At 39.9% G+C, this 23,379-nt stretch overlaps 1 protein-coding gene across 3 annotated transcripts in view; it reads right to left on the minus strand.

Moving 5' to 3' along the window:
• Positions 1-23,379, minus strand: part of LGR5 (leucine rich repeat containing G protein-coupled receptor 5) — a 125,342-nt gene that overhangs the window by 73,142 nt on the left and 28,821 nt on the right. The window lies entirely within an intron of this gene.

Here is a 23,379-nt window from a genome sequence, read left to right on the forward strand (position 1 = left end):
CTGTCCATGCTTACTGTGTTTCCTCACTCTAGGGCATCTTCTACACCACGGCCAGAGAAGTCACCCTGGAAAGTTCATCTAATCGTTACTCCACTCAGAGCCACTGCCAGTGAGTAAAAATGCATCTCTCAGGTGGATGAGTTAGAAAAGGGCTCTCCCTCCCAGGTGTCTGCATGTGTGTGCGTGTGTGTGCGTGCATGTGTGCACCTGTGTGTGTGTGCGTGTGTGCACGTGTGTGTGTGTGTGTGTGTGTGTGTGTGTGTGTGTGTGTGTGTGTGTGTGTGTGTGTGTCTGAAGAATTACGGAAAGGATTCTCCTCCTCTTGCTGAAGTGGCCACAGAGCAGGGCAAATGGCTTGGTAGTTCAGTCCCCCTGGAGGAACTTCTGTGCAGGACACAACCTGCCCAACCATAGCCATGTGGGATAACCCTGATTTCCCTGTCAGAACTTCTGCTGGCTCCCAGCCTCTCAGAGGAAATGGTGCCCAAACTCCTTAGGCTCTTCACCATCTGGCTTAATGTATGTTTCTATCTTGATCGTACATGATTTTCCTCCATGTAACGTGTGCTCCAGTTACACGGAGATTCTTGCTGTTCCCCCCTTTGCATCTGTTTTTAGGTGTGTGATTCTCTTTCCCTGGAATGCTTTATCCTCTCCTTTTCCAAGTCACTACTCCTGCACTCCCCCATGTTCAACCCCCTGCCATTCAAGATCTAGTTTAACAGATCCGGTGTGTCTGACACAACCTCCTATCTTTCCATCTAAGTTGTTCTCTATTTTAACCTCCAGTCCTTTGCTGCTTTCAGTATTAAAGCCTTGTGTCAGCCTAACAAACCAGCCTGGATCACCTTCTCACCAATGCCCTCAACTCCCTAGCCCCTGTCTCTTGTTTCACTCTCCTGGCAAACCACCAGCTCTGGAAAAACACCATAATTCATCTTCTCTGTTACTATTCCAGGGTACTGAGTGCTACTAGAAAAGAAAAACTCACAAATGTGTAGATTAGTGACTATAAATTCATGGTCTTTGTGGCTTCTCAACACTGCTGCACAATCCTGTTATTTGTTATTGCACAACTTACTCCCACGGGAACTGTTGCCAACCTTTACCACTTGCCTCAACCTTTTAATCAACAACCACTCCCATCATGCTCATGGGGCACCTTCCTTCTTACTTTATGAAAATAACTGGGATCCTTTGGACCACCAAAGAAGGAACAGGCCAAATTCTTGTTCTCCTTTGTCCCCTGCTTACCATACGCATCGTTTTTCCTTTCTCAGCTTTGCTCATGGGCCCCCTTAGTATGCTACAGCACATTACTCCATGCTACAGACTGAATGCTGTTGTCACACCAAAATTTATATGTTAAACCCCTAATCCTCAGAGTGGTGGTCTTTGGAGATGGGACCTTTGGGAGGTAATGAGGTTGTGATGGAGTAGACCTCGTGTTGGAATTAGTGCTATTATAAGAGACACGAGAGATCTCTGCTGTTTGCCATGAGGGGATACAAGAAGAAGATGGTCATCTGAAAACTGATGAAGTAGAGCCTCACCAGACACTGAATCTGCTGATTTCTTGATCTTAGACTTTCCCACCTCAAGAACTGTGAGAAATAAATGTTTGCTGTTTAAGCCACGCAGTCTATGCTAATTTGTTATAGCAGCATGAATTGACTAAGAAACTCCATGAACGATTTCTGTTTCCTATATTTTTGACCTCTTATTCCCTTTCAGTGTATAAATATTGTCAAGTCTTTTCCACTATTAAAAGAAACAGAAAAAACCCAGGATCATTTGATCCTATGTCCTCCTTCAGCTGTGATCCAATCTCTCTCAGTTCCTTTGGAATCGTTTCTAGTCTGCGTTTGCAGTCTCCATTCCCCATTCCCTCTCCAGCCCCACAGCACACAGGCTTCCATCTCTACCACCCAGTGAAACTGCTCTTGCCAAGGAACAGCGACCTCCATATTGTCAAATCTAATGAGCTCTTGACTTACTGAGCCTCTCTCCTGCATTAGACTTGCTCTTTCTGGAAACGCAATACTCTGTTGTTTCCAAGTCATCACTCTTTCAGGATTCTTTCCCTACTACACCAACCTTTCCACTTTGTGGACTACTTTATGGGATTTTCTTCTGTCTACCCCATAATGTCAGTGTTCTCTGGAGTTCTACCCTTGGCCTAACACTCTTCAATATCCACCCTTGTTTCTTGGAGGCAATTACTTAATCTCATGGGTTTAAGTATCACTCAGATGCCCATAATACCCCTAAATCCACAGTCCTAGTTGTAACTTCTCTCCTAAATTAGAATCATGTATCCAGTTTTCTTTTGGATAAGTCCACTTAGCAATCTTATAGGAAGGTACTATGTCAACAACAGAAATAATTATTTTCTCTTCCAAGCTGTTTCTTTTTCTATAGTTTCTAGTCAATGCCACCGCCATCTTCCCATCAATGGAGTCCAAATCTTGGATACTATCTAAGCCTTCTTTCTTTTTTTTGACATTCTTAACTATCCCTTTTTCTCTCTCCCTGTTGTAGGCCCTCGCTATCTCTGGCCCACTTACCTGAAATTGCCTACAATCTTCCACCATGTGATTGTAAAATCTCCCACAATGATTTTTTGCTTGTAATTAAGTTTCCCTCTTCAGTTGATTCTATTTGCTTTCTGTCCTAGGATTCCTCAAAGATTCTCATTCATCGAAAGGTCCCCTTCTACTGCATGCCCGAGTATTATTACGCTACTGTTGCTGCTGTTTCTCCTCCTCCCCCTCACTCTGCCCCCCACTTCTTCTTTTCCTTTTCTCCTCCTTCCTCTGCTAAAGTATCTTTCCTATCATTTCTATGGATTTGCTGGGGGAAGGATGACTACAGTAGGTACTTAGCCCACCATCTTAAAATCAGCCATGCTGCCTATATTTGAGACTTGGCACATGAACCAACAAACAGGGAGGCCTTTCTTGCAGTGTTACTATTAAACAAATTAAGAAAACAAAATAATGGGGATCTTTCTTTAATCTCTGCCACTGCTGAAGGCCAATATTTTCTTCTTTGGCAGCACAGTGCTGTTCTTATTTCTTTTAAGTACAATCATTTTAAATTTGTCTTGGGAGACCCAGTAGCATTTAGCTCTCTGCCAGATACCTTTGTTAACAATGAATCCAGGCTGGAGCCATTCCAGAACTTTTTAATTTATCACCTTTCAAATACGCTTCTAGAGATAAACCTTCTTGTGAACTTCAAAAGGAAAGGTGCAGGCTTGAGTAGCATTTCATGATGACATAAATAATGTTATTTCCGGGGCTTTTCAAGATGGCGGCGGCTGCGGCAGCTGGCACGGAGTAGCTGAGGTGGAAAAGGTGGCCACTGGGCCTCAGGCAGCCGGGAAACTTGTGGACCTTCCTCTTGCCATCTCTTAAGGGAGGACCGCTGCTGCTGGCTGGTCGTGGGGGGTGACCGCCACTTTGCCCCCGGCAGGAGAGGCTGCCTCATTTACAGGCAACAGCTTTGAAGTGTGGAGCAGGAAAAGAACTGTTTCTTAGCTGCAAAAGCAAGTCTCGAAACAGGGAACACGGCGCCAGGGCTGCTGTGGATGCAGCCAGGATCCCGGAGGCCGGGGCCGCGCTGAAGGCGGCCAGCTGCCCTATTCAGGATTCGAGGTTTCAGGCCGGCATTAAAGAAGATTCCTGGGAGCGCCCGAGCGGCGCCGCGACTGAACAGCCCGAGGCGGCAGCGGCCGAGAACTGGGAAAGGCGGCAAACCAGAGACAGAGAGCGAGCACCCGACCTGGCACAGCACTGTGAGTGACCCCTGGCACAGCTCTGTTCGGGGGGTGGATGCCCACACGGCTCCCGCCTGCACCACCAGGCCACTCACCTCCCGGTGCTGCCTCCATTTTCCCAGGTGCGGGCAGCTCCGCCCTGCTCGGCCATCACTGAGCCTTCCCACTTGCTTGGCCTGGCGCCGGGCTTTCCGGAGCCTGCAGACTGGCCTCCGCTCCCACTCCCTCCGCGGTTCTCTGGTGGGGCTGGTGGCGGGGGGTGTCCCGGGCCAGTGTCGGGAGGGCAAGGAAGTCCGGGCGGGCCGACTGTCACTCCACCATACCCTGGACTCCGGCCCCAGGTAAACTCCCTGTTTCAGGGAGGCAGATACCATCTCTGCGGCCACCAGTTTGGAAAAAAGCCTAACGAATTTCTGGTTGGGAATAGTGTGGTAGGAGAGTTCCCAGGTCCGCTTGAACCTGCCGGAGACCAGGCTGCAGGTGGGCGCTAGACTCGGTTTATACTGGGGGGATACAAAGGTGAACAAGACCCGAGAAAGATCTACATAGTGCTACAAAGGCACCCAGAGAGACCGGTTGTCTGTGCCCAGCAGAAACCTGGTAGACTTTCTGGGCGAGGTGGTGCCGAGCAGGGTCTTGAAGGCCCAGCTGATAGACGAGGGGTGCAGAAGACACGCCCCAGCCCAGCACAGTGTGCACAGAGTGGGGAGACGTGCGGCCAGGGAGGCGGAGACTCGACAGAAACCACACACCCTGTGGGGTCGCCACTGCACGATCTAACAGCCTGGGCCAGAGCACACGGAACAGGGAGAAGTCCTGCACAGGAAGTGAAAGCTCAACAGAGATCACACACCCTGTGGTATGTGATCCACCAGCCCAGCAGAGTCCAAGCTGACCAGAAAGGTGGCTCCCCGGAGAAGCCCAAGACCCGAGGCAACCACACACACAAGGCACTAGAGGCCAACTGAGCAGTCACGGAGGGAGCCATATGAAATTGGCAACCATAGCAACATCCTAGTTAGTCATTAGTCTCAAACCAGTGAACTGTGAAACCCCCGGCCACAATGAATAAACACCAAAAAAAAGATACCAGAAATACAAAAAATCAAGAAAGTACACCACCAAAAGTTAATAAATCTCAAACTCTAGATCCTATAGAACAAGAAGCCCTTGAAATGACTGACAAGGAATTTCGAGTGATAATTCTAAGGAAACTGAATGAGATACAAGAAAACTCAGCTAGACATCATGATGAAATGAGGAAAAGTATACAGGATCTGAAAGAGGAAATGTACAAGGAAATCAATGTCCTGAAAAAAAATGTAGCAGAACTTGCTGAACTGAAGAAGTTATTCAGCGAAATAAAAAACGCAACGGAGAGTTTAACCAGCAGGCTTGTCGAAGTTGAAGAGAGAACCTCTGAACTTGAAGATGGGCTGTTTGAAATAACACAAGCAGACAAAAAGAAAGAAAAAAGAATCAAGGACATTGAAGAAAATCTGAGAGAGATATCAGACAACCATAAGTGATCAAATATCCGAGTCATGGGTATTCCAGAAGGGGAGGAAAATGGAGATTCCATTGAAAACATATTCAACAAAATAGTGGCAGAAAACTTCCCAGGTATAGGAAAAATCACAGATCTTCAGATCCAGGAAGCTCAACGATCTCCAAACGTATTCAACCCAAAAAGGCCTTCTCCAAGACATGTCATAGTCAAATTGGCAAAACTCAGAGACAAAGAGAGAATCTTAAAAGCTGCAAGAGAGAAGCGTCAAATCACCTATAAGGGAGCCCCAATCAGGTTAACATCAGACTTTTCATCACAAACCCTAAAAGCTAGAAAGGAATGGGATGATATTTTCAAAATACTAAAAGACAAAGATTGCCAGCCAAGAATATTCTACCCTGCAAGGCTATCCTTCCGAAATGAGGGGCAAATAGTATATTTCTCAGACAAACAAAAACTGCGGGAGTTCACTACCACAAGACCACCCTTACAAGAAATCCTCAAGGGAGTACTGGGTTTGGTTCCTGAAAAATAACTACCACTGCCATAAAAACCCAAGAAAAATCTAAACCCGCTAGTGTAATAAAAATGGCATTCATGAAGAGAAAACAAGCTAACAAAAACACTATGTACAACCTAAGGAACCAACAAACACAGAAAACAAACAGTAAATCAGAAAGCAAGGAACAAAAGACACCTAAGACAACCAAACAACCAATAAAATGCTAGGAATAAATCAACACCTTTCAATAACAACTCTTAATGTTAAAGGCTTAAATTCCCCAATTAAAAGACACAGACTGGCTGACTGGATCAAAAAGCAGGACCCAACTATATGCTGCCTACAAGAGACCCACCTCACCCATAAAGATTCACACAGACTAAGAGTGAAAGGATGGAAACAGATTTACCATGCAAACAGAAAAGAAAAACGAGCTGGAGTAGCTATTCTTATATCTGACAAAATAGACTTTAAACTAAAAACCATAAAAAGAGACAATGAGGGACACTACTTAATGATAAAAGGACTGATCCATCAAGAAGACATAACAATCATAAATATGTATGCACCCAATGTTGGAGCAGCAAGATTTATAAAACAAACTCTATTAGACCTAAAGAAGGAAATAGACACTAATACCATAATAGCAGGGGACCTGAACACTCCACTGTCAATATTAGACAGATCATCTAGGCAAAGAATCAGTAGAGAAACACAAGATCTAAACAAGACTCTAGACCAATTGGAATTGGCAGATATCTACAGAACATTCCACCCAACAACCTCAGAATATTCATTCTTCTTAGCAGCACATGGATCATTCTCCAGGATAGATCACATATTAGGTCACAAATCAAGTCTCAATAAATTCAAAAAAATTGCAATTATCCCATGTATCTTCTCAGACCACAATGGATTAAAACTAGAAATTAATAACAAACGAAACTCTGGAAAATATACAAATAATGTTATTTCCAGGTAATATTCTTACATTATTATTTTAACTCCAAAACAATATATCCTTTAAAATTTTTTTTATTGAAGTATGAAATACATAGGAAAATGCATAAATCCTAAATGACCAGTCTGTTGAATTTTCACAGTGTGAACACACGTCATAAACCAAAACAAATCAAGAAATAGAATATTGCCATTGCCTCCAAAGCCCTCTCATGGTTCCTTCTGCTCACTGCTCCCCACCAAAAGTAACCAGTCACCTGACTTTTAACACTTTATATTAATTTTGCTTGTTTTTGGTCTTTCTATAAATGGAAGCGTACAGTGCATAGTTTGTTGTGTGTCTCTAGCTTCATTGCTTATTATGTTTATTAGATTTATCCATATGTTGCATGTAGTAATAATTTATTATTGCTCAATTCAATATAGTATTTCATTGTAATATATACTGCCAAATAGTTTTCTACAGTGGTAATACTGATTTATATTTTCACCATTAGTCTATGAGAATACCAATTGTTTCATATCCAATTGTTTCCATTTGTAGTCACAAAATTGGAATTATTTCTCTTTTTATTTCAGTCTTTTTGGCAGGTGTACAATGGTATCTCATAGTGGTTTTAATTTGCATTTTCCTCATGTCTAATATAATCGACCACCTTTTTATATAAATTTTGACCATCAGGATATAGTTTTTTTGCAAAGTGCCAGCAGAAAATTTTATCTTATTTGAAGACCTTCAAATTAGAAGTAAAACATACTTATTGTAAAAAGCGAAACTATGCATTGATGTGTAAAGGCTAATAATCTCTCCTCCTCTAATTTTACTCCTCCTGGGGTTTCAAAGGTATTCTTTGAAAGAGTTTATACTGTAATAGTTAAGAGTGTGTATTCTGGAGCTATTCTGCCCTTGTTTGAGTCCTGGCTTTGCTATTTCTGACCTTGAACATGTTGTTTAACATCCCTGTGCTTCAGTTTCCTCATCTGTATCATCTGTGAAATGGAGATAATAATAGTATCCAATTCATAAAATTGTTGTGAGAATAATTGAGCTAACATATGGCAAATACCTACAGCAGTACCTGGCACATTATAAACACTATATATTTTGCTAACGTTATTATTATAATAATAGAATCGCTTAATGTTTTTCTAAATTACAGCTCTTGCCTGGATGTATCAAGAATAGAGTAATGCTAGTTTATTGATGTTTATAGTTATCTTGAAAAAAAAATTTTTTTTTAAAATTTTATTTTCTCGATATACATTGTGGCTGATTATTGCTCCCCATCACCAAAACCTCCCTCCCTTCTCCCTCCCCCCCTTCCCCCCAACAGTGTCCTTTCTGTTTGCTTGTTGTATCAACTTCAAGTAATTGTGGTTGTTATATCTTCTTCCCCACCCCCGGTTTTGTGTGTGTGTGTGAATTTATATATTAATTTTTAGCTCCCACCAATAAGTGAGAACATGTGGTATTTCTCTTTCTGTGCCTGACTTGTTTCACTTAATATAATTCTCTCGAGGTCCATCCATGTTGTTGCAAATGGCAGTATTTCAGAAAAAATTTTTAAAAATTATATAATAACTCTAAAAAATGTCCAGAGATAGCTGACTTATGTTTTACTGGTCCCTTATTAAATGGCTGTACTAATATTAATTTTTTAATGAAAGCTTCAAAAGAAAGAGACTTAAACCCAAGCTTATTAGAATTTTTTTACATTATCATTCTAATCTTAATAGACAGAAATAGTTAATGTGACTGGGCATTCATCTGCCTTACTTGTGTTATGTCAACAACAAAGGAAGAGATAGAGGTAGATATTTGTGCGGAGATCACTTTTCTAGGAAACTTATGTACTCAGATCACACCCCCAAATGGAGAAATAAGTCAGTAAGCAACATGACCAAACCAAACCAAATCAAACAAATAAAGAAAAACAGCAACAGCAAACCAGACCTTTTTTGAAAAGCTAGAATCAGAAGCCCACAAAACCAGGCACAAATGTTTATGCACTTACTTCAGAGGAAAAGGTCCCAAGCAGAAGGGAAGTATTCTTTATTTGGGCAATCTTAATGTTTGTTTGTTTGTTTTGTTTCATTTTTAAATCCATAGCAACAAATTACCAGTGGGAGGCAAACTCAACAAGGCTGGCAATGATGTGAGAAAGCAGACTTATTAACTAAAATAACAATAATAATGATATCAAACACATAGTTGTTTGATCAGTTCGCATAATAGTCTAAATATCTCAAAAGCTCTCAAGGGTACCACCCTCCCCAAGAGAGCGTAGTGTTTTATAAACTCTAAACGACTGTACAATCATCAAAATCATCAGAAAAGTTTAAGCATCTACCGATACCCTAAGGTTCTGTCTCTCTACTTTTCTCTCAACACTGTGAAGAATGTCTAGCCTTGAACTTTCACCTGAGCTACAGATCTTTATTTCCAACAGCTTCTTAAACTTCTCCATGTGGTTAACCGATCACTTCCCTAAAGCTCAACTCATCTCACACTGCACTCAGTGTTTTCTCTTTTCTCCAAACCATCTTTTCCCTTTGTGTTTCCTCATCTTGATTAATGAATCCTCATTCTTTCAGTCAACCAAGCTAGAAACCTCGGGTTAAATTTTTTTACATCATCCTATCATTCATCCACACTCTCATCTAAATGGCCATCAATCTTATTTATTATATCTCTGAAGTATATCTTGAATAATAATAACTAACATTATTTGTGCCAAGCACTTCACACACGACGTACATACACGCACTCACACACAATCTAATAAATCTCTAGACAACAACCCATTTTAAGATGAAGAAACAGAGGCAGGTAGAACTTAAGTAGATTCCCCAAGATGACACGAGCAGTGAGTGGCAGAGTCCAGTCTGTCTGACTCCAAAGCTTGTGGTGACAGCCCCTTTGCTGCTATACTGTACATTGGAATTCATGGTCTAATTTCCCATTTTTGCTTTCATAGCTTAAATTCAGGTCCTCATGTTAGCTTGATCTTTTACATGCTTAAGAAGTATCATGCACATAAGGAGGTGCCTCAGGGAAAGTCTCCTCTCCATTTTTCTGAAATTCTTCATGCCTTAGTGGCATTTCTGTCTGCCCTTGCCTCTTTACCAGTCCCTTTGGAGTGAATTCTTATTCTGACCATCTCTCTGGACAATCTACTCTGCTTCCACTTAGCTTTTAGACATCATCTTTTGGGTCCTTCTTGACTTCATGGTCAGCAGCCACTGGTCCATCTCTCTTCCAGCCCAGATTCCTGAACTCCAGTCAGAATCCACACCTTTGGGAGACGAAGATAAGCACTTGGAATAGGCTCCTAATGGTCTCTTCTGCCTGCAGTCTTTCCCCTTTCCTGGTCCATCTGGAATCATCTTAAGAGATTTTTTAAGTGAAGCATTAAAAAGCTAATATTTTATATTATGCTTCATTTTTTTTTCTTGTAACAATAATTCCATTTATTTGTCTAGAACTTTACAGTTTACAAAACACTTTTATGCCCACAAATTCTTCCAAGTTTGTCTTAGGGGTGCAGTAATGTCAGAACCTAATTTATACAATCTCTATTTCCAGGAAGCTGCTTTGAAACCTGTTGAAAAGTAATTGTTTCTGTATGTGATATTTGAACATGGATATTTGCAGAGTCCTCACTAAGATTGTGCTATAATTCATAATAGTAATATTCACTTGAGTAATATATTCTGTTTTATATGCATAAAAAATATTAAACAACTGGCTTTGGAATGAGGGCAGGATTTCTCAGCCTTGGCACTCTTGATATTTTGGGCTGGAGGATTCTTTGTTGTGGGGGGCTGTCCTTTGCATTGCAAGGTGTTTAGCAGCCTACCTGGCTCTACCCACTAGATGCCAGTAGTACTGCTCCCCTCCCAGTTGTGATAACCAAGAACTTTTCTAGACTGTTATAGGCTAAATTGTGTCTCTTCAAAATTTGTAGGTGGAAGTTCTAACCCCCAGTAACTCAAACTATGACTGTATTTGGGGATTGGATCTTTAAGAAGGTAATTAAGTTAAAATGAGGTCTTTAGCGTGGGCTCTAATCCTATATAACTGTTGTCCTTATAAGAAGAGAAAATTTGGACATAGACAGGTACAAAGGGAAGACTGTGTGAAGACACACAGAGATGACAGCCATCTACAAGGCAAGGAGAGAGGCCTCAGAAGGAACCGACCCTGCTGACACCTTGATCTTGAACTTATAGCCTCCAGAACTGTGATGAAATAAATTTGTGTTGTTTAAGCCACCCAGACTGTGGTATTTTGTTATGGCAGCCCTAGCAAACTAATACACAGTCATTGCCAAATAAATGTCCCCTAGGATCAAATCAACCCTGGTTGAGAATCGCTGAATTAGCACACATGAATTACACCCAGGAAACTATTAACATTTGCCTTTTCAATGACAGAAAAAGTAAATTTCTAATGACTTTTTTCTTCAAAAGAGGAAATTTAGAAGGATCTACCCTCCCCACTCCCCTTTTATACCATTAAATCCCTTTTAGCAGATAATTTCATTACATTTTATAGTTGGACAATGAAAATATAAAATAAAACGCAGACCAAAAGGCTACAAAGATACAGTGCATATATAATCCAGGGAGTGATTCTGAAGCTGCATCATTGAGTCTCTGTTCAATACTTCTGGTGCTGGGGCTGCACCTGATGGTTGCATAATAACTACACAGGACAAAAACAAAAACAAAAACAAAATCGAATGCAACATTTCAAAGAAAACCTACCAGAAGCTTTTATTAAAAGGACCAGGTCTATTTTATTTCTCTCAGGCAGAAATTCCCATTGTTTTCCCCTACCCTGTGCAATAACCAAGAAGCTTAAATATCTTGCAGTTAACATGGTATGACTCCGGGATGCTTCCACGTCAATGGGAGGAAATTTCCTCTTCCCCCCACATTCCACCTCATATCCCCAAGCACCTACAAAGGCGCTGAGTTATTATTAGAAAAGGCCGATCTGACCTATCATCCTACCCCATCTCACAGGTTCAAAAAGCCTCTGCTGGTTGCCCATCATCTGAAGAATGAAGCCTAAATGTGATCTATCTATCCTATGAGGAAAGGAAAACGGAGTACATGAGAGACCAGGGTCTTAAATGACGGTTCTGCCTCCAAGTCGCTGTTCGATCTTGGTCACTTTCATGCTTTCACGGTCTCAACTTCCTAATGTTGTATTGTGACACCTATGTCGTGCTGTCGCGCTAAGGATTAAATAAAATAATGCAGTGACGCCTTTAGCGCAGCGTCCAGCATTTGAAAGGGTCTCACCACCGGCTGTTGGCTGAAGTCTCCATGGCGCAGTCCTAATCCACTGAATTAGGTTTATCGCTCTCTAGACCTTTCCAGACAGTCTCTGTTCCAGTCAAACCAGAATGCCCTTTATCCTCCCAATGGGTCCCGAGGTTTTGTCCTTCGGATTGCAACAAGAAGTACATTTGCAGGGAACTTTCTCTTCAAGGGAAGGACTCTGGAGAACCCTCGTCCTGTGATTTCCTGCGCCCAGGCTTTGCTGGAGTTGTGCAGACTGGAGACTCTGCAGCTGGAGTGCCTGGATGAGCACGGCGTCATCCAGACGGGGCATTCGTCACCCCCTCCCCCCCCACCCCCCGGCACATGTACCACGCGTTCCTCGTTCCTAGATGCGCCTCCACTCCCCACCCGCTCCACACGATACTCCATACCGCAGCCAAACTTAGCCTTCCCGAGAAGAATTAGATAATTCCCCGGCACCGCCTAAAACCCTCCAGCGGATTCCTGTTCGCTCAGATGAAATCCAAATCCCCGAGCACTGCGCGGGCCTACCTCATCCTCAGCCGGAGTCACCGGCCCGCACTGTCGCCGCCCTGGTTGTACCCACCACCGCGCCGCTCCTCCTGCACCCGGTCCTTTCCTTTCTCCGGGCTTGGTCTACACATTTACCGCTGCCCGCAATGCTCATCTGCACCCCGCCCTCCCTTCCAAACGAATGGCTCCTCTTCATTCGTACATGTCGCCTTTTCAGTTGAGTCCTCATGACCTTCCGATCTAGAACAAGTCCTTTCCCACCGCTCCGTGCTCTTCTTCCTGCCTCCACCTGCTCGCCCCACCCCTCCCCACCCCCACCCCACATTCTTCTTACTTAGAATAGTGTGAGGTCACTTTCTTCACTTCCTATCTTCCTTTCTTAAATGCCAGAGGGGCAGGGGTGTACTAAAGCATCAGCTTTTAGCACAGCATCTGGCACATGATTGGCAGTAAATACACTTGTTGAGTGACTGACCAGCTGAATGAATGCTGCATTCTCTGGCATTATGCCCTTCCTTTATTATTTCTCGGAGGGTTACTTTATTATTATTTTTTAGAGGGTTAGAGGGTAAGGATGAGAGTTAAGGGTTTTGGGGTCTGGGGTTAAGGTTAGGGGCTAGGGTTAGGTTGAGGGTTTAGGGTTAGGGTTAGCATTAGGGCTCTGTCTAGGGCCTGTGGGCTACAGGCTAAGGTTAGGCTCCCATGTTTTTCTCCCCTTCACACTGCCTCTTCTAGGAAGGTAATTTTAAACAAGTATGTTTTTATGGGTCTGGGAGGATAGTATAGTAACCAGGTTAAAGTATGCTATTTCTACCTTGTGTTTCCTTTAAACAGTTGGTTAAAATGTACTTTTAAAAACTAACTCTACTACAAATGTTAATCTATTTATCTATCTATATATTAATGAACAACTGATAAAAAATAAAGGGTATCCAATAAAGCTCACTGATTAATTTTTGAGTTAGTTTCTGGTTGAATATAGAAGATGTGGAAACATGACTGTATTTAAAATCAAACAGAGAGGGCATAGATTCTATGCCTGTTTTGCTGCTGAATAGTGTGTGAGCCTACATAAACACATAAGCTTCTCCGTAAACTGAAAAATGTCCCCCACAAAATGGAAGAATCTTGACTGTTCTTATCTCAGTGATATGTGGAAATTGAATGCAATATACATGACTTCTTTATATTTGTTCTCAATATTTATTCAGAGCTTCTTTGAAGTGCACACATATACTTAATAAGCTCTTGTTACTTTTGCAATGCTTTTAAACATTTTAAACTCAAAACATTTTGAAGAAATGTAATTCTTCAAAAGGACAAAATGCTGCAAGATGGGCCCTGAATTGTACTGAACTACCTAAGAGTTTGATTTAAACATTCCTTTTCTTTAAATTAAAATAATCCTATGAGTACTGGCTTGCATTAGAAAGATGAGAGACAAAAAATTTCTCCATGTCGTAGTGGTGCTTTTCAATTATGCTACGGGAATAATTTTCTAGCTTAATATTTGTCTTTGTTTCAGACTGGTACTGATGGACCAATTCTGAAGAGACAGTATTAAATTTCAGGCAAACTTTTATTTCATTCAATTTAACCAGTAGAGGGAGCAGAGTCAACAGTTAGAGAAGAGAGTATTTTAAAACTCAGGTACTTAACAGTGAAATGACCAAATGCTGAATTAATCTGAGAAATATGTTAGACTATATTTTAGCTGCCAGTCACATGGCTTATTTACCCACTTTCCAAAGTACTGTCATGAAGGCAGTTATCTGCCCGTCTTTAACATCTGCTATGGAACATTCATTTATTTGTTGACAAGGGCCTCAAGAGCCAACAAGTCACTGATGTGCTTTTAAAAGCAATCAAAGGTGTAATCATTCATTGTTATTGGTTAATAAGTTACAAAGATCAAGAAAATGTAAAAATAAGTATAATATTTAAAGTCTTTTAGACCAAGTCTGACTATTAGAAATTCAAAATGTCAGTGTAATCTATGTCAAATGTATAATTAATTCTTAACTGAGAAAAGGTGGAAGAGAAGAAACATGGGGAAACCTCAAAAAGGGCAAACCCATGCTTGTATCTTTATAGTGAATCTTGTTAAGCAAACTGAGACGTGTGCACTCAGCAAGTACATACTGATGATTAAGCTAAAAGAATCTATCATGAGAAAGGGAGTTTACAGATCTTACTACAAATTCAACAGTAAGAAGTGGAGGACTAACACTCATGGAAATTTACCATTAGTTGTGACATTGCCAGCTCCAGCCACCTAGATTTGGGGCATGCACAACCTATGTGGCTGTCTGTGACCATCCGACTATGTCCCGGGCAGTGTCATGAAAGGAGACCATTATTAAAAAGAAAAATTCTCAGGGCACTTAGTGGAATAAATTATCAGTAATAAGATAAGGATTTTATCCATTAACAAAATAGTGTGTAGTTTTAAATATGTGTTCCATGAGTATGAAATTTTTATTCCTTTTATTTTATTTTACCTTCTTTTTTTTTTTCCTTTGCAATGATTTATTGGATATGACACCAAGAGCACAGGCAACAAAGGTAATTATTTTTCTTTAAATTAAAATTTTACTTGGTTAGACTGATATATATAATATACAATATAATATGAATTATATCATCACATATGAGAGTACTTAAAAAAGTTCATGGAAAGATTAATTTTATCTTTTAGTTGTATTTTTCTAAACTTTAAAAAGTACCCTCATATATATGTGTATCACATATTATTTAATATATATTATACTATCACACATATAATATGTATTATATTATCATACGTATTTGTTTTATGCTTTTTAAAGAACTACAAGCCTTATTATGAAAAAAAAAACAAAAACCAAAAACAAAGCTACGGGTCCCCTGTATTCCCCTTTCCACTTCTGATTCCCATTTCCAAGAGGCCACCATTGGCACCTCTTAGTCCAGAGTCTCTTAGGGGTCACTGTCTTCAGACTGTAAATCTTCAGTCTTCCAACAGAGTTATTGTCTGGGCTGGGGATGTGGGTAGTGAGGGGACAGTTGCCTGGCTTGTGTGAGCTAAGAGGTGTGTTTAACTGTTATTATTAAGACTTTCAATTGGTCTTTCTGTTTTTCATAATACTCTGACCTTCAAAAGTACCCCTTTCTAGGGCTTTATGGCAGGGGTTAGCTTGTTTCCTGACTTCTTCCATGTCATTTTCTCTGCTAAGTCATTTTGTAAATTTGTTAACACATCCTATCTATTATAATTTTCTCTTCTTTTCTCTTTGCTTTTTTAGGTTTATGTTTTTAAATTATTTTCTGTCAGTTGATATAAACATGTGTTTAATCTGCTATATTTTTCTGATATTTTTCTTAAGCTTCAACCACATACCAGTTATTCGAATGTATGCTTATTTTAGGTATGATGTTTTATTTTTCTAGTCTATGCCAGCATGATTAAAAATAGCAATAATATATTATTTGTACAACTTTGCCCCTAGTCACACTCAGGAACTTTAGTTCCCAACAAATTTCCTTCCCAAAATCACTCTGGAAGTTCCAGCCTTGGCTGGGATAACTCATCTGCATGCCAAGAACTGGTTCTTTTGATCATAGTGTGGTGTTTATTCTTTACCCCTTCTGCCCTGACTTGCTGTGGTGGTAGTGTGTCAGGATACTGTCAATGATCCACTAGTCAACTGTCCCAGATGATTAACTCAGGCATTTTCTACCTGAGACCAAAATGTGTCCAGGATTCTATTGGCTCCATCATCACCAATGCTCCCATGATGGCCAGTGCCACTGGCCTTGACTCACACTTCTCCAGTCAGGCACAATTCCTTTTAGATACTTCCTAAAAGGGTTCTGGGTTCCTCTATTTATATGGACCCTTCCTCTGTCAGTCTTGAATCCCACAGCAGACAAACTTTGGGTGAAAATCATGTAATTTACCCAGAGTGATCCTGCTTATAAGTTTGTATGATCCTGAAGAACATATCTTTAACTACTGCATGTCCAGAACACTGTCAGCACATTTTCCATTTACGGAGGGCTTCTTGAAGGGGAAGGGATTCCAGTATGTTTGGATGACTTTTCTGTCCACCTACTGATCTGGCTGGTTGGACAGTGTCCTAATGTTCTTTCATTAATATCTGAGTCCCATTTGACCTTCTGCTTATAGAGGACAACCTTCCTAAATAGAGGAATCCTGAGTGTCAATCATCAATGTACCAGTGATCTTTCTATTCTAATAGAATCTCCTAGCTAACTGTCAAGGTTTGTTCATTTTGGGGAGTAAAATGTCTAAAGAGGAAATGAGATATATAGAATAAAAGTCTTCATTTTCTAAGTGAGATAAAAATGGTAAAAGTTCCCTAGTCCTACCGGATCTAATATAAAACCCATCTCCCCATAAAATATCTCCCAGATCTTGATTGGGAATGAATCTCTTCCTCAGCCAAACTCTCAAAGAATTTTTTCTTTACTTATATTAAACAGTTAATCACAACCTTTCTACTGTTAGTGTTCTCAGAGGCACTGACACTTAAACCGAGTCTTGAAGAGATGTGTCAGCTAAGATAAAGGGAGGGGTGAAATAGGGAAGAGCATTTCTAGTAGGAGAACAGCATGGACAAGAGCGTCGAGGCTTAAGAGAGCAGACTGTTTTCCAGAAACTACAACCAGGTTGGCATAGTTGAATGGAGTGCTTGTGTTGCAACTTGAACCATTACAAGGCCCAAAAAGCATCAAGGGCCAGAGCCAGATCAAGTTGGCCTTGTATATCATGTTGAGGAGCTCAGACTACCCTGGAGGCTCAGGGAGCTACTCTAGGATTTTAAGCAGGGAAATGACATCATCTTTGGATTTAGTAAATCTCTTGAGTGGTAGTTTATTTTCTTATGTTTTTAAATAAAGACCTAAAAAGGAGTAATGTTTTAATTTTGGAGATTATGTACTGTATTTTAGTTTATTTTTTCTCCTTCTTGATAGTGATCATTGGATTCTTTGGTCACTTTTGTGCTTATTCCATATTATTTTTGAATTAGACATACTAACAGTCTTAAATTAGAACAATTCTTCACACTTTCTTTCTTTTGTGGTCAAACAATCTTTCTAGATGCATTTTTAGGAGAGTTACATGTCTGCTAGCCTCAGACTGGCTGTGAGAATCTTCCTGAGCCTTACTTGCAATTCCAATTAGTCATAGATCAGAACATTAATGTGGACAGATTAAAGCAGAAGCCCTCATGCTTTATTTCCTAATATCATCTGTCTTTGCTTTGAAAAGCACACCAACGGAATCTTCTGCATCTGTACACCCCAAAGGCAATTTAATCTCCCTTGGCCAACATTAAAGCTTTAAAGTAACTCTATGCTATGATGTATTTTTCCTTCTTTTCCAAGTTCAAGCATTATATAATTTACTTTTTATCAGCCTCATTCTTGTAGATGATCAGTTGCCACATTGTTTATTGTTTTTAACAACATCTAAAAGAAACCTTACAAGCTTGAAGTTAGGTGAACTGATTTTTCCACACATTGTCATGTGAAATTGAATACAGGCAAAGACATAATCAGGAGTGTATTAACATATGTTATTTTGTAATATTTTTACTAATGTTAGTATTTTAAAAGATTTTGGAAGTAAACCACCCACTTATAAACCATAAATGCTAAGATAAACAATTTCCCCTAATTTACTGGGTCTATTTTAAAATAAATGTTCCATAAACATGGATTTCACACCGAAACTAAAGCTCATCCTTTACAATGCCAAAACATTTTCAATGTTAAAAGTTCATATAGAAATACTTAAAAATTTTAGTCCATACTTTACTGTCTTCTTAAAAAAAGTTTAAATTATTTCTTGATCATTCCTGGTCACCATCATATAAACAGCAGTATCTGCTCTGGAGTATCTTTTGAAACTACTGAGTGAAGTGTGTTAGAATTCCTTGTCCACATATCAAATTATGGTAGATAGCTTTGATTTATATTTTGGTTCTAATTTGGAAATTCTTTGTCCTCTATTGATCAGGTTATTAGTTGATAAGTCTCACAGTTACCAATGAAAAGTTAAAGTTTTTTTTTTTTTTTTTCTATTTAGGTCTTATAGAATTGCAATATATACTCAACATATATTCAGAGGCCAAAGAATCCAGCTATCAGGATTATATGTAAAAGAAAACAAATAAGATGTGAAAGAGAGCCAAGGGCCCCCTTTTGAAGAGAATTTAGTGTATGGGATTTGTATAGTAATGTTTGACACTCAGAGTCCTACTTCATCTTTTGGCTTGGTTTTAAAAAGCTGAAGTCTCCAGAAGACTGACCTCAGGGAAAGAGAGTCATTGTTATTTACTCGCCTGGTAAACTAACTCTGACTTTTTAATGGTTGCAGATGAATACAGAGTGTATCACTTCAGGATCTGAGGATATATAGATAACTTTCATAACTTCATTTGTTTCCTATGTACTAAAAAGGCACCAGTAATCTGGTATATTAATCAATTAAATTCTGAAAATTAAGGATGTTACAAGTTATCACGTCAAATTTACCCTTCTTTTTCAACCTTAAAAACATTTTTAAATGAATTAAATAAACAGGACAGTGAAAATTAATAAAAACCCTATTCATTTTTCAGTCCCTTTTTGTAAACTCAGCTTGTCATATTAACTCATTTAAAGTCCATTCATTCATCATTCAATAAATTAATAATGAACATTTTAAAAAGTGTTGAAAATATGTTAATACATAAACATGTTATGTAACTTCCCCCCAAATCATAATTCATTCACTCATTTATTCACTCAGTCAACATTTACTGAGAATCTTCTATGTGCCAGACACATGATAAATGCTGGGAATGCAAGATCCAATAAGATATGGTTACTGTTTAAATCTTTCAGACTAGATTGTAATTTCTTTGAGGGCAGAGATTTAGTGAGAATTAAGTACAAGAAAATCAACTACATTGTATATTGATAAAATAAAATAAAATAAAATAAAAATCTGATTACGCTCATATATGAATTATTTATATTACAGTTTATGTGGCTGAAGCTTCAATCTATAATCTCATTGAATACTCCTGGGGAGAAAGAATTTGATCTGAAGCCATAAAGTTTGCACCCAGATGTTCCAAGTGAATTCTGCTATCTACTTAGGATTAGTTTTGCATCGTCTTTTTTGATCATAGGATGTGCTTCACACAATCAACTTGTGCTGTGGTATGCACAAGCCATGTGTAGCACATATTTTGCTACTGACTACAATGATTGAAGTCAGATGTTATAAGATCTTGTTGAGCCAGTATTCTTAATAGTGTTATAATGTTGGTGTTGAGAGACAAGAATCACACTCTTGTGCTACAGACCCCCCAGGCCTATCCTTTCTCAGGTTATATTTGTTTAACAGCATTCTTGAGACAAAGGCTCTGCCTAGTTTCCATTTCAAAAGAATATTTCTTATTGTAAAATCTCAGACAAGACAGAAGGGCTTGCTGTGGAAATGGGAGATGTGTTTGACTAAGGAAAGCATTGTGGAACCCTCAGATCCATTCAGGCAGTTGTCTCCAGAGGTGATTACCCTATTTGTTGTATATATATGGGGGCACACTTGCATATGGCAGAGCCTGGGGTACTGGAAAGGACACTGACCTGGGGGGTCATTCATCTTCTGTTCTGCTGCATATGAGGCACAGAAACTGGAGCAAGTTATGCTTTCTGTGCCTCCGTTTCTTTGTCTATAAAATAGGGATAATGGTTATCTCATAAGGTTGTTCTGAGGATTAAATGGCATTTCAATATATGTATGTGCATGAATTTTATTATGAATTATACATAGTATATACAGGATGGCTTGTTAACCAATAATGTTTAATGTGCTGTAGGCATAGCACCATTTTTGAAGAAAACTAAGACAGTTAATACTACAAGTATACTAGAATATGTCACTTTTTTCCCTCATGATTCAGAATATACTACACAATCTTTTAGTAATACAATAGCTAACATTTACTGAGTGCTACTATTTCACAGGCACTATACTAGGCATATTCAACTACCACAGTGGTGCTTTGTGGTGGGCACTATTATTACCCATATTTTACAGAAGAGAAACTGAGTCACAGAGAAGCTAAATATCTTGTCCATGATCACTAGCTGGTAGGTTATGGAGGATTCAAAATCAGGCAATCTTAGAGTCCCCACTCTTTTATTTATTTACTTATTTTTTTAAAAAACGAAAACAGACCCCCAATAGCTTTATTGAGATATAATTCACATATCATATAATTCACCTATTTGAAGTATACAACTCAATAATTTTTAGTATATCTACAGCGTATTTTGACCATCACCAAAATCTAATTTTAAAACACTTTTATCACCCCAAAAAGGAACCCATGTCCATTAGCAATCATTAATCAATACCCTCCCACCCTCTCAACCCTAAACAACACTAATCTACATTCTTTCTCTGTAGATTCACATATTTTGAACATTTCATATAAACAGAATCACACACAAAGTTCATTCATATTGTATGATGTATTGGTACTTAATTCCTTTTTATGGATGAATAATCTTCCACTGTATGGATCTATCACATTGTATTTATTCATCAGTTGATGGACTTTTGGGTTGTTTCCACTTTTTGGTAGAGCCCTCAGTCTTACCTGTTAGCATCAGCTGCATTATTTATAAATCATTTGCTGTACTGTTATTAAAATTTTAGTTATTAGATATCTCTGATCATTTGCCTTCCAGATAAAAAAAGAATTTGTTGATTCACCAAACATTTACTGAACAAATATTGTATACCAGACAGGTGTGTCAGGGACCAGTCCTCATGGGGATTTCAGAATAGGTGGGGAGACAGATAAACAGTTTAGAGAAATGATAAGTGCTTTAGTAAAGATGTAACCAGGATGCTGTGGGAGCTCAATGAAGTGGACCCTACTTCAGCCACGGGACGCATGGCTAGGATGGGTAAAATAATGGGGCAGAAAGGCTCCCTCAAGGAGGGGCCTGGGCTGAATCTTGAGGGATAAAGAGGAATGATCTAGGTGGATAAGAGTGAGGAAGACAGTCTAGACAGCTGTATCAGGGAGCCCAGTGTGTGCTGGGAACACGCATGGTTTGTTATGGTTTGCTACGAGGTGTACTTGAGGCAGTGGAGAGAGCTGAGCCTGCCTGGAGTTAGCGGTGGAAGTGAGATGGTAGCGGGAGTTATAGGCTGTGTAAGGAGTCTAGACTTTATCTCATAGCTAGGTGTTTCTCAAACTCATTATTTTGCTGTACATGGGCAGTACCTGAATTACTATTTTATAGTTTAAAAAATATATTTATATATATACATGTACATACATAAAGACATATATGGATGCATGTATGTAGATGTGTGCATGTATACATATAGAGATATGTCTGTCTGTCTATCTATCTATCTATCTATCTATCTATCTATCTATCTATCTATCTATCTATCTATCTACCTACCTACCTACCTACCTAGATACATATTGACTCAAATTACCTAGGGAATTTTAATAAAAATGGAAAATTTCTATAAGTAAAAAACCAGTATCATCTGTCATAAATAGAAGGAAACTATTGAAGTATATACAATAAAAACCAAACAATGTTATTAAACTCTAGTCAGATTCCTAGTTAGATCTGCCAAGGCAAACTGAACGTGTAGGCTGTTCTCCCTTTGATAAGAAGAGAGTTAGGTGAGCACAGAGAGGTGTTGAAGACAAACCAGCCCTCACTGAGATTTTCGCATTGATGAAGCCAGAAGGGTTGAAAGGGAATTGGAAAAGGAGTAACTTTCCCTCTGTGCAATGAAATGTTTTAGGTTTCATGACCCGTTACCAACTAAGACCACCTTGGATGCTGCTGGTGGTATGGGTACCTCTGGTGGTATGGGAGTCACTGAGGTTTTTTAGCAGAGGCAGAAATGTCCCCCTGGTTGTGTTCTGGAGAATGAATTGGAGGACAGACAGCTCATAGAGGGCCATTCCAATAATCCAGGTGAGAAAGAGGATCAGGAGCGGGCCCTGTTGGCTGGTAGGTGTGTTGTGCGACGCTACTCTGGTTAGGGGTCAGCCTTTATTAGGTCCCAGCTTTTAAAGGAAAGAGCAGGAATCTGACTACTAGTCTTTCTAGCTGTCATGGGGAGGGATTTGAGGTGCTTGTGTAAAAACCCTTCCCTCCTACATGGCGCTTTGCCTTTGATTGTTACCAAGGCAGTTAAGTGGGAGCATTTCTTCCAGGGTTTGGGGGAGGTGGGGCCAACTGAAGTGGGCCGAGAAGCGGCTCTAAGCCTTCATGTGTTTATCCTTTCAACTTCCACTTCACTGGATTTTCTCAGTTTCTCTGCTTTGACCTCACCCCCATCTCCTGCCCCTCTCGGCTTCTTTGTGTCAGTGTCGCTTTCTGTCAGATCACTGTCAGCAGCCCAGGGAAATGGGTAAACAAGGCCAGAGCGTGCTGCTCTTGTACCGCGCTGACTCCAGGCAGCACCCGGGCCACAACAGGGTGACTGGAGTGACATGTCCACCCAGCACAAAGTGACTCATCTCATGCCTCTCTGGAGAGTGGGCAAGAAGATGCGAAGAGTTGTCCTGTTTATGAACTCACCTCGAGGTCTCACTAAAGGGAGTAGAAGGCGGCGATGACAAAGTATGAAGTGGTGGCAATTCTAATCCACATTACAACTGGGTGGTATTTTAATTCTGGTTTGGGGTTTTTACCTTATGAGAAAACATTTTTAATATAATCTCTTTGAAAATGTATTACTTTTCAGGC

This window comes from Cynocephalus volans, chromosome 12, assembly GCF_027409185.1.
Source record: "Cynocephalus volans isolate mCynVol1 chromosome 12, mCynVol1.pri, whole genome shotgun sequence".
NCBI lineage: Eukaryota > Metazoa > Chordata > Mammalia > Dermoptera > Cynocephalidae > Cynocephalus > Cynocephalus volans.